This window comes from Myxine glutinosa, chromosome 3, assembly GCF_964187855.1.
Source record: "Myxine glutinosa chromosome 3, kmMyxGlut1.1, whole genome shotgun sequence".
Classification (NCBI taxonomy): Eukaryota; Metazoa; Chordata; class Myxini; order Myxiniformes; family Myxinidae; genus Myxine; species Myxine glutinosa.
In genome coordinates, this window is record NC_136263.1 from 180,623,141 (window position 1) to 180,633,819 (window position 10,679).

General features: G+C 40.2%; 1 protein-coding gene across 11 annotated transcripts in view; it reads right to left on the reverse strand.

Moving 5' to 3' along the window:
* The window catches only part of LOC137423011 (protein phosphatase EYA1), a 311,146-nt gene extending 300,796 nt beyond the window's left edge, over positions 1–10,350 (reverse strand). For 6 of the 11 annotated variants that reach the window (XM_078774785.1, XM_068109765.2, XM_078774784.1 and 3 more), the window contains exon 1: positions 904–1,080. The gene's annotated coding sequence lies outside the window, so the exon portion shown is untranslated. Of the gene's footprint in view, positions 1–903; positions 1,087–10,219 lie in introns of those variants that run through there. The other 5 variants (XM_078774783.1, XM_078774780.1, XM_078774781.1 and 2 more) reach the window with 2 other exon arrangements.
* Positions 10,351–10,679: the final 329 nt, after the last annotated feature.

Consider the following 10,679-nt stretch of genomic DNA (forward strand, 5'->3'; position numbering starts at 1 on the left):
TTCTAGTACAGGTAGATAACAACTGTGTGTGTGTGTGTGATAACGCATTCGAAATTTGATCATGTGAACGTCATGCTAATAAATCAATTATACGTCACTGATTGTACGAAACAAATAGAAAGACCTAGTTGTCCGAATGAGTCGTTTTGTTTCTCTATTGTTGTGTTAACGTTTGTACCACGTCATAATTACTTCAAATGATACCTTAATCACCGGTCTGTAAACACCTGTACTGCGGCCTGCAGGCCCTGCAGGCACAGGTAAATCGGATAAATAGAAGTATACGTAATGGGATTCTTCTCCTACGGACAGGACGTCATTGTACAAAGTAATTTTCTTTTTTTATGAGTATGGACTATCCATATTTCAAACGTGAGGGAAACATGCAACAACTATATATAGGTATAGTATAGATGCCCAACAGGTGAGGCTCAGATTGGACATGTCGGGCACCGAGCGAGCGGTGCTTATCCGGGACAGTCCAGGATGGTCGACACGTCGGTCCTGAGCCCAGGTAGAACGCCTTGTTGTGCAATAATTATTATATACAGTACAATAATCCATGTAGTTCATGCAGGTGTCTTCCTTTTTGAACAAATTAATTAGTTCACAGTTTCATCACAACCTCAGCATTTTGGAAGCAATTAATTATTATATTAATATATTTGGTCCCGTAAAAAAAAATCTATAACGGATCGTATATATTTACAACAGGCGTACAATTCCGTAATCGCGGTGAAAGGAGTTACTTATACATCGTTTGATATTTTGCAACTTTTTATTCCGTTCATTGGCGAGTAAACTGCGCGTCACGTGCTGGATTTTTATATACCGCACGTACATCACAGGTGAGCGTCGCTTGGAAAGAGTAGGCTACAGTTAAAAAGTGAAAAAACCACGTACCGAGCACTGCGCCACAGCACGGCTGAGGACGGTCGCCGGAGACGGGCACGGGCCGACTGGAGGGCTCGAAAGGGGAACAGCGAGGGACGGAGGGGTCGGAAGTGAGAGCAGCAGACAGAGGGGACAGAGAGAGAGAGAGGAGGACAGCCGTGGCTCGCAAGTGAGCAATGCACTTCCGACTGTGCCTGCTGCCGGAGTGGGTAGGGGTTCGGGGCTGCAGACAAGGGGGGGTTGGGGAGGTGGGGGTTGCGGGGTGGTATAGGCTACGGCGAAGGAGAGCAGCCGCTGCCTGAAGCACTCGAAGGACGTTTGTAAATTGTCGCCTCCATGGACGGATCTCTACCTGGCCGCCCTTTCTTTCCTCGGGGCGCGTACACACAGACACAAACACACACACACACACACACACACACACACACCACGCGCTTTCGTTGGCGGAGCGATCCCACGCCCGTAGGGTGACAAAAATCCGATCATATTTTCGTGCCATGTTCCTAATGTGTTAAATCCCTGTCATGGCTGGAGGGGAGGGTACGGTGCTGGAGAGAGTACGAAGGATTGTGGGGGGTGAGAAGGAAATGGAATTCCTTGGGATAAGCGCACCTTTTGTACCGTAGAGACCGTGCTTATATATCGGGAAGCCAGATAAAGTGAGCAATTGTATAGTCCGCATTCCCCATCGCAATCTCGCAAACTATGTTTAATTCTCCCACTCTCCCCATCCTCTTTCCCAAACAAACCCCACATGGCAAACTGGATCAGGAACCAGGGGTACCTTCCATGCAAAGGTACCCTTTCTGCACTCCGCAATGCCCCCCACACACACGCAGATTTCGCAGACCCAAACAACACCCACCCTCCTTCCCAAACAAATCCCACATGGCAAACTAGAGCAGGACCCAGGGGTACCTTCCCTGAATTAATTCCCACCCTTCCCCCCACCTACAACAGAGCTCTGGCACACCCTACCCTTTACCCCCCGAAACGAAAAATTACTTTATAAAGTTCAAAACTTTATTCGACTTTCTGTTATTTCGCACACAATTGAGTAAAAAGTTCTACCAACGATATCTCGCATTCCCCCCCCCCCCCCCCCCCAATAACCTAAAGTGATGAAATGGCGGGTGTTCTACAGGGAGGTGCACGTGGCGGGAGTTCATAACAAACACACTGTACCCGCGGATGGATGCGGGATGGAGATCACGGAACACCGGCAGAGCGGGAGCGTGACAGCATAAAAACGTAAAGGGACACCGCCACAACCACAGACGTAACAAAGGCAATTTGTTTTAGAGCAAGTGAAACATGAAAAATAATATTCCTTGGCAAAGCCTGTGTGTGTGTGTGTGTGTGTGTGTGTGTGTGTGTGTGTGTGTGTGTGTGTGTGTGTGTGTGTGTGTGTGTGTGTGTGTGTGTGTGTTCTGCTGAACAAACGCACACCCCGTTGCTGTGTTGTGAATAGCAAAAGCTAGTCCCAGGGCTGAAAGTGGTGGGCTGTCAGCGCCCCCCCTAAATCGCACTACACGCTCCTCTGTTTCCACCTACGCGTGTCTCCTTAATAATCGCATTGTAGGTCTACTTACCTATTAAACAGCACACGCACTGTGAGCGAATGAAGCCACTGCCAGGAAAAGTAAACTATTCAAAAAGTTACTGTGCGCCAACATCCTACCAAGAGATATAGAGAGTGGAATGGTGTGTTCTCATCAAATTTTTCACCACACTATGTTAGATCCGACATGACTTGCCTTTGAGCCATATTGTCTGGGTTTCAGATAATAATGAAGTAGTAAACTAGGGAAGTATGGGAGTTTACAATTGACATCACCCTGAACAAATTACAAATGCCTGCCCAAATCAGCCTCGGTCTAACTTCACGTCAGGCCATGAGCGGGTGCGTGAACAACTTGGGCCAAAAACTTACCACGGGTGATTCACAGGAACGTTAAATAAGTAGAAAACTATATGACGTTAAAGCAGTAGTAAACTACATTATATTAATGAAGTAGTAAACGATGATGTTAAATAAGTAGTAAACTATATTGTATGAATGAAGTAATAAACTAAATTATATTAATGAAACAGTAAACTATATGTATTAATAAAGTAGCAAACTATATGCAGATACTAATGAAATAGGAAACTACATGATATTAATGAAGTTGTAAACTATGTGCAGACAATAATGAAGTAGTCAACTATGTGGATATTAATGAAGTGGTAAACTGTATGCAGATATTAATGAAGTAGTAAACTATATTATATTAATAAAGTAGTAAACTACATGATATTAATGAAGTAATAAACTATATTTAATTGATGAAGTAGTAAACTAAATGATATTAATGAAATTGTAAACTATATCATATTGATAAAGTAGTAAACTATATGCAGACTTTAATAAAGTAGAAAACTGTAGACTATTAATGAAGTAGCAAAGTCTATTATATTAATAAAGTAGTAAACTATATGCAGATATTAATGAAGTTGTAAACAATATGCAGATATTAATGAAGTAGTAAACTATATGCAGATATTAATGAAGGAGTAAGCTATATGCAGATATTAATGAAGGACTGAACTATATGCAGATATTAATGAAGGACTAAACTATATGCAGATATTAATAAAGTAGTAAACAACATTATATTAATGGAGTAATAAAATATATTTAATTAATGAACTTGTAAACTAAATGATATGAATGGAATTGTAAACTATATTGTATTAATAAAGTAATAAATTACATGATATTAATGAAGTAGTAAACTATATTATATTAATTAAGTAGTAAACTATATGCAGATATTAATGAAGTCGTAAACTAAAGAGTATTAACGATGTAGTGAACTAAATTATATTGATGAAGTAGTGAACTTATTTCATTAATGAAGTCATAAACTGTATTGGAATAATTATGTAGTAAACTATATTCTTTTAATAAAGAGGTAAACTATATTATAATAACAAAGTAAAAACTCCATGCTAGTAACAGAGTAGTAAACTACATGAATTAGTAAACTATATGATATTGATGAAGTAATAAACCATATGATATTAATGAAGCAGTAAACTATAAAGATTCATGAAGTAGTAAACTATATCTATCTATAATTCCAGTAATCTCTGTGTGTATGTGTGTGTGTATGTATGCGACAACGATTTCTCGACAACTACCGGTCCGATATACTTGAAACTTGCCAGGTATATTGCTGGGGACCCGAGGATGTGCCTTTTCAAGGTTTGAAATTAATCGGACAAGTACTTACCGAGCTATGGCGATTTAGCCGTTCGCCGTTCGCTTTGGCGTTGCGAATGGACCAAACCATTGCATGTAAATAGAGGGGGGGGTTCTGTGGTCGTTGCGAATGGACCAAACCATTCATGTAAATAGAGGGGGGGGGTTCTGTGGTCGTTACTGCCACGTGGTTTCAAAGTTTTTTTTTGTTGTTGTTGTTTGCACGCATGATTTTTTGCACCCACGTACGGGCACGCCCTAGGATGTTTACACACACACACCCCTACACAAATTTTTTTTTTTTTTTTTTTTTGGCAAGGAACGGGCACCCACGTACGGGCACGTCCTAGCTTATATATAGTACGGGCATGCCCTAGTTATACAAATGAAGTGATAAACGATCTTATATTAATGATGTAGTAAACTGTATGATCTTGATGAAGTCTTTTAAAATGTGATATTAATGAATTAGTAAACTATATCTTACTATAATTCACCAAATGTCCGTCTGTCTGTTCGAAGGTACCGAAAAACTGCTGAACCGATCGCAAAGATATTTTGGGTGGATAATCCTGGGACCCCTGGGAGTAAAATAGGCTATTTAGTTTTCCCAATTTCAGCTTTGGTCTCCAGCATTCTCAGGTTTGGACTCCCACATAACATTCGCGTTCGCATAACGTTCATTGTGACGATGTTCTCATTGTGACGATCTTACTATAATTCACCAAATGTCCGTCTGTCTGTCTGTTCGAAGGTACCGTAAAAACTGCTGAACCGATCGCAAAGATATATTGGGTGGGTAATCCTGGGATCTCCAGGAGTAAAATAGGCTATTTAGTTTTCCCAATTTCAGCTTTGGTCTCCAGCATTCTCAGGTTTGGACTCCCGCATAACATTCACGGTCGCATAACGTTCATTGTGACGATGTTCTCATTGTGACGATGTTGCGACGATGTATGTGTTCACGGTAGTGTTTGACGTGACGGTGTGAACGTAATTTCGTAATGTTTTTCGTTTCGTAATCCTTTAATGAACGTTTAATGCCCTTCGATGTCCGGGGCCGCACGCGCTACACTGGACGGGCCAGCGTGGACCTTGCTATTCGCCGTCAGTGTCGGGTAAACCGCTGAGCCCCATCCGTGATGGGGACTGGGGCTTGAGACAGTGTCCCACGAACGAGGAATTCCCGGTAAGCGCGAGTCATCAGCTCGCGTTGATTAAGTCCCTGCCCTTTGTACACACCGCCCGTCGCTACTACCGATCGGACGGTTTGATGAGATCCTCGGATCAGCCCCTGCACGGGCCGTTCTCAGGTCGTGCTGGTGCACCGAAAAGATGAGCGAACCTGACTGTCTAGAAGAAGTAAAAGTCGTAACAAGGATTCCGTAGGTGAACCTGCGGAAGGATCATTATCGGGACAACATGAGAGCGAGCGAGACGCGAGACGTACGTGGTACGTGATCGTCCATGTACTGTTTAGCCATGTACTGTTTAGATTTTGATGATTTGCATGTGATATGATTTAACTAAACCATAACATCTTACTATAATTCACCAAATGTCCGTCTGTCTGTTCGAAGGTACCGCAAAAACGGCTGAACCGATCGCAACGATATTTTAGGTGGGTATTCCTGGGACCCCTTGGAGTAAAATATGCTACATTGTTTTTCCAATTTTTCCAAGTTTTCCAATTTTCCAGTTTTTCCAAACACGATGGAATAATATTTACCGATATGAACAGTGATGTGGCTTTTGTTGAAATTCTACAAATACTGTTTATTCTACGTACCAGGAGAGAGTAGATCGACTCCTGACGAACTCTTCCTATATAAACGTGCAGCACCGAAGTAACATGGCAGCGTGTGCAAAGCGACTGAGAAACAGGTGTAGCGGCCGCTTCCGTGTTACAGATTCGGCGCGCACTCTTCACACATAAACATGCGACTGAGAAAGATGTGTAGCGGCCGCTTCCGTTTTGCAGAATTCAATCTTTTTTCAAAATGGGTGCCATGTACTGTTTAGATTTTGATGATTTGCGTGTGATATGATTCAACGGATGTTGATATGAATTGTTTAAAATTTTAAAAACCTTCAACTTCTGATATTTTACCTTTTCATTTGGGCCTCCCAATTGAAGCCCTGCCCGTAGGGTGGGTACCGATCCCCACGGGTGATTTCCTGCCGCCAAATTGCTAGTTCTATTAATGACAAAGTAAACTATATTATATTCATGAAGGAGTAAACTATATGATATTAATAAAGTTGTACACTATATGCAGATATTAATGAACGAGTAAACTATATTATATTAATGAAGTAGTAAACTATATGATGTTAATAAAGTATTAAAATATATCTTACTATAATTCACCAAATGTCCGTCCGTCTGTTCGAAGGTACTGCAAAAACGGCTGAACCGATCGCAACGATATTTTGGGTGGGTAATCCTGGGATCTCCTGGAGTAAAATAGGGTATATTGTTTTTCCAATTTCAGCTTTGGCCTCCAGCATTTTCAGGTTTGGACTCCCGCATAACATTATTTTCCCAGGTGCCGCACCAACGGCTGCACCGATGCTGCACAGCTGCACCAATCGGCTGCACTGATCGGACTCGGTGACCTCGGACAAAGACCTTTTATGAGGACATGGGTTGAATCCCTGCTTGAGAGAATGCCAACCCCCTCCCCGCAATCACGTTCGTCTCTCCAACTCACAATCCCACGAGATATTGCGGAAAGGACAACCCAAAACCAATTATCTACTTTTTGATTCGTATATAAACATCATTAAAAGTAAATAATGACCTCGGCCAAAGTTCAAATGACGTGGGTTTAATCTCTGTATGAGAGAATTCCACATAGCTATTTGGGCAGTGAATACGCTAACAGATCACTGTCTCCATCTATCTTGCCAAGGCCGTAACACCTATCAGCTCAAAATCCTTTTAACTGTTGACTTGGTAGTTTTTACAATGAAGGAAACATTAACAATGTTGTTAAAAGTTTATTTTGTGATTAATTTGTGATTGGAGATATGTTATTTGGAATGAAAAATGAGATCGATTTCAAGTGAATGACGACTTGCCGTGATGGTTTCTACTTTCTGAATGAGAACTTCGCGGATCGCCATATGCAGATTCGCCACGGACCCACGATCGATGTTTCTATACATGAACATACTCGTTTGTTTGCAAACGGGTACGTTTTTCATGGAAGTCCTTCACGACCTTGCTGTCCATTTCTGACGTGCGACTGAGGGTGCTACAGGAATGTGGAATTTATTGGTTTCATGCTTTAGCATTCGCCGTATCTGCATTGCCTGTTTGCTTCTGCCCTCCCACCTGTGCGCAGCACGGTTATCTCACTAGTAATATTAATGAAGTAGTACACTATATGCAGATATGAATGAAGTAGTAAACTATATGATATTGATGAAGTAGTAAACTATATAATATTAATGAAGATATAAATTATATTTTATGAATGAAGTACTGTAGTAAATTTATTGATAGTAGTGAAGAACTCGTCCTCGCGGACATGTTAATTATCCCAGAATTATTGATGGGAGGACTTGTAATACCCACCCCTACCAGGAGCGGCGCTACATTATACAATTTTATGTAGAGATAATTGGGGTGCTCCCCCGACCCTGAACCCTCAGGCTATGACTTTTTTTAACAACCGAAAACCTTTCTGTGCACACCCCGAGTACAACCAGCCGTTTTCCACTCAATCCATGCAATGGGTAAGGAATGCATAAACGTCAAACAAACACACACTTATCTAATAATAGTCAAATTAATGAAGTCGTACCTTTAGAGGCCATTTTTCCCTGCAAAGCGGGGGTTGGCCTTTTTCGGGCACCGTGGTTGTTGTTGTTTTTGTTGGTCCCCTTTTTGAAGCAATGTTTTACGGCCGGATGCCCCTCCTGCCGCCAACCCTTTTGTTGTTTTTGTTGGTCCCCTTTTTGAAACAATGTTTTACGGCCGGATGCCCTTCCTGCCGCCAACCCTTTTTGTCGCCTTTTACGACAAACAGGGAATTACCAGTGAACTGGTACTCAATTTGCCGACCTCGGAAGGATGACAGGCTGAGTCAACCCCCCTGGCGTTAATTCAGCAATCGACCGGGATTCGGAAACCCAGGATCCTAGGATCCTAAGCTGGCACCCTAGCCACTAGCCCAACACCAGCACGATACGATATTAAAGGAGTGGTGGACTATATCTATCTATAATTCCAGCAATCTCTGTGTGTGTGTGTGTGTGTCTGTCTGTGTGTTTGTCTGTGACCGCTGTTTCTCGACAACCACGGGTCCGATATACTTTTAACTTGCCAGGTATATTGCTGGGGACCCGAGGATGTGCCTTTTCAAGGTTTCATATTAATCGGACAATTACTTACCGAGCGATGTCCAAAAAACGATTCAACCAATCAGAGAGCAGCGAACTAGCGCGTGTGCCGAACGTGGCGGACACACTCTGCCTCGGATGGCACATTTGAGAGCGTATTCATTTATTTCACGTTTGCAAACTATGTTGGCGCTATGTTGGCGTTAAACGATGTTTTAAAACTAATAAAAACGAATTTGCGATTCATTCGCTTTCCTGCGCGTTTGTGTACGCGATGGCGATTTCTTTACCAAACTCCGGAAGCCGTTCGCTTTGGACCGAACCATTTCATGTAAATAGAGGGGGGGGTTCTGTGGTCGTTGCGAATGGACCAAACCATTCATGTAAATAGAGGGGGGGGATTGTCACTGTACTCGCAAGCCGTTCGCCGTTCGCTTTGGCGTTGCGAATGGACCAAACCATTTCATGTAAATAGAGGGGGGGGATATAATTTTAGATAGATATATAGTACGGGCATATATATAGTACGGGCATGCCCTAGTTATATCAATGTCATAAACTGTGATATTAATTAAATTATATTGAAGAAGCAGCAAACAATATTATATTGAAGAAGTAAACATTATGAAAATAATGAAAATAGTAGACTGCAGTACATGATATTAAAGAAGTAGACTATATAATAGTAAAGAAGTAGTATACAATATTAAATTGAAGAAGTAGACTGTATAATAGTAAAGAAGTAGTACACAATACTAAATTGAGGAAGTAGACTATATAATAGTAAAGAAGTATACACAATATTAAATTGAAGAAGTAGACTATATAATAGTAAAGAAGTAGTACACAATATTAAATTAAAGAAGTAGACTATATGATAGTAAAGAAGTAGTACACAATATTAAATTGAAGAAGTAGACCATATAATAGCAAAGAAGTACACACAATATTAAATTGAAGAAGTAGACTATATGATAGTAAAGAAGTAGTACACAATATTAAATTGAAGAAGTAGACTATATAATAGTAAAGAAGTAGTACACAATATTAAATTAAAGAAGTAGACTATATGATAGTAAAGAAGTAGTACACAATATTAAATTGAAGAAGTAGACTATATAATAGTAAAGAAGTAGTACACAATATTAAATTGAAGAAGTAGACTATATGATAGTAAAGTAGTACACAATATTAAATTGAAGAAGTACACTATATGATAGTAAAGAAGTAGTACACAATATTAAATTGAAGAAGTAGACTATATAATAGTAAAGAAGTATACACAATATTAAATTGAAGAAGTAGACTATATGAGTATATGATAGTAAACAAGTAGTACACAATATTAAATTGAAGAAGTAGACTATATAATAGTAAAGAAGTAGTACACAATATTAAATTGAAGAAGTAGACTATATAATATTAAAGAAGTATACACAATATTAAATTGAAGAAGTAGACTATATGATAGTAAAGAAGTAGTACACAATATTAAATTGAAGAAGTAGACTATATAATAGTAAAGAAGTAGTACACAATATTAAATTGAAGAAGTAGACTATATAATATTAAAGAAGTATACACAATATTAAATTGAAGAAGTAGACTCGATAATAGTAAAGAAGCAGTACACAATATTAAATTGAAGAAGTAGACTATATAATAATAAAGAAGTAGTCCACTAAAGGACGTCACATGTATAAAAGAAGTAAGCAATTTGCTACTTACGTCAAAATTGGAATGAATGAACACTCGCTTGCAAACACTCATCGAAGCACCGTCATGCAGGTCCGATAAACTATTCACTGTGAGAAGGCAGCATCTTGAAGGTTCGCATCCATCTGTTTGTGTTATCTCTACCTCTGCTGATACACTGCTTTGATTTACCTCTAGTTGTTTTCTCCAAAACTCTCTACTTTTGGTTATGTTCTGTATTTCTGCCTGACGTCTCCTCTAAAACTGTATTGCCAGTAACCTTCTCCTTCAAGCTTCTATCTACCTGCAGCTGTTTCTTCCAGACCTTTTTCAACCTGCAACTGTATCCTCTCAACCTCTGTCTATGTTTGTGGCTGTTTCCTCCAGACTTCTGTCTACCTGCCTCTTTCTTCTCGACCTATACCGAGCTTTTGTTCTGAGGATCTCTATATTTATACTCAAGGCTCTCTTCCCGACTTCTGTCTACCCATGC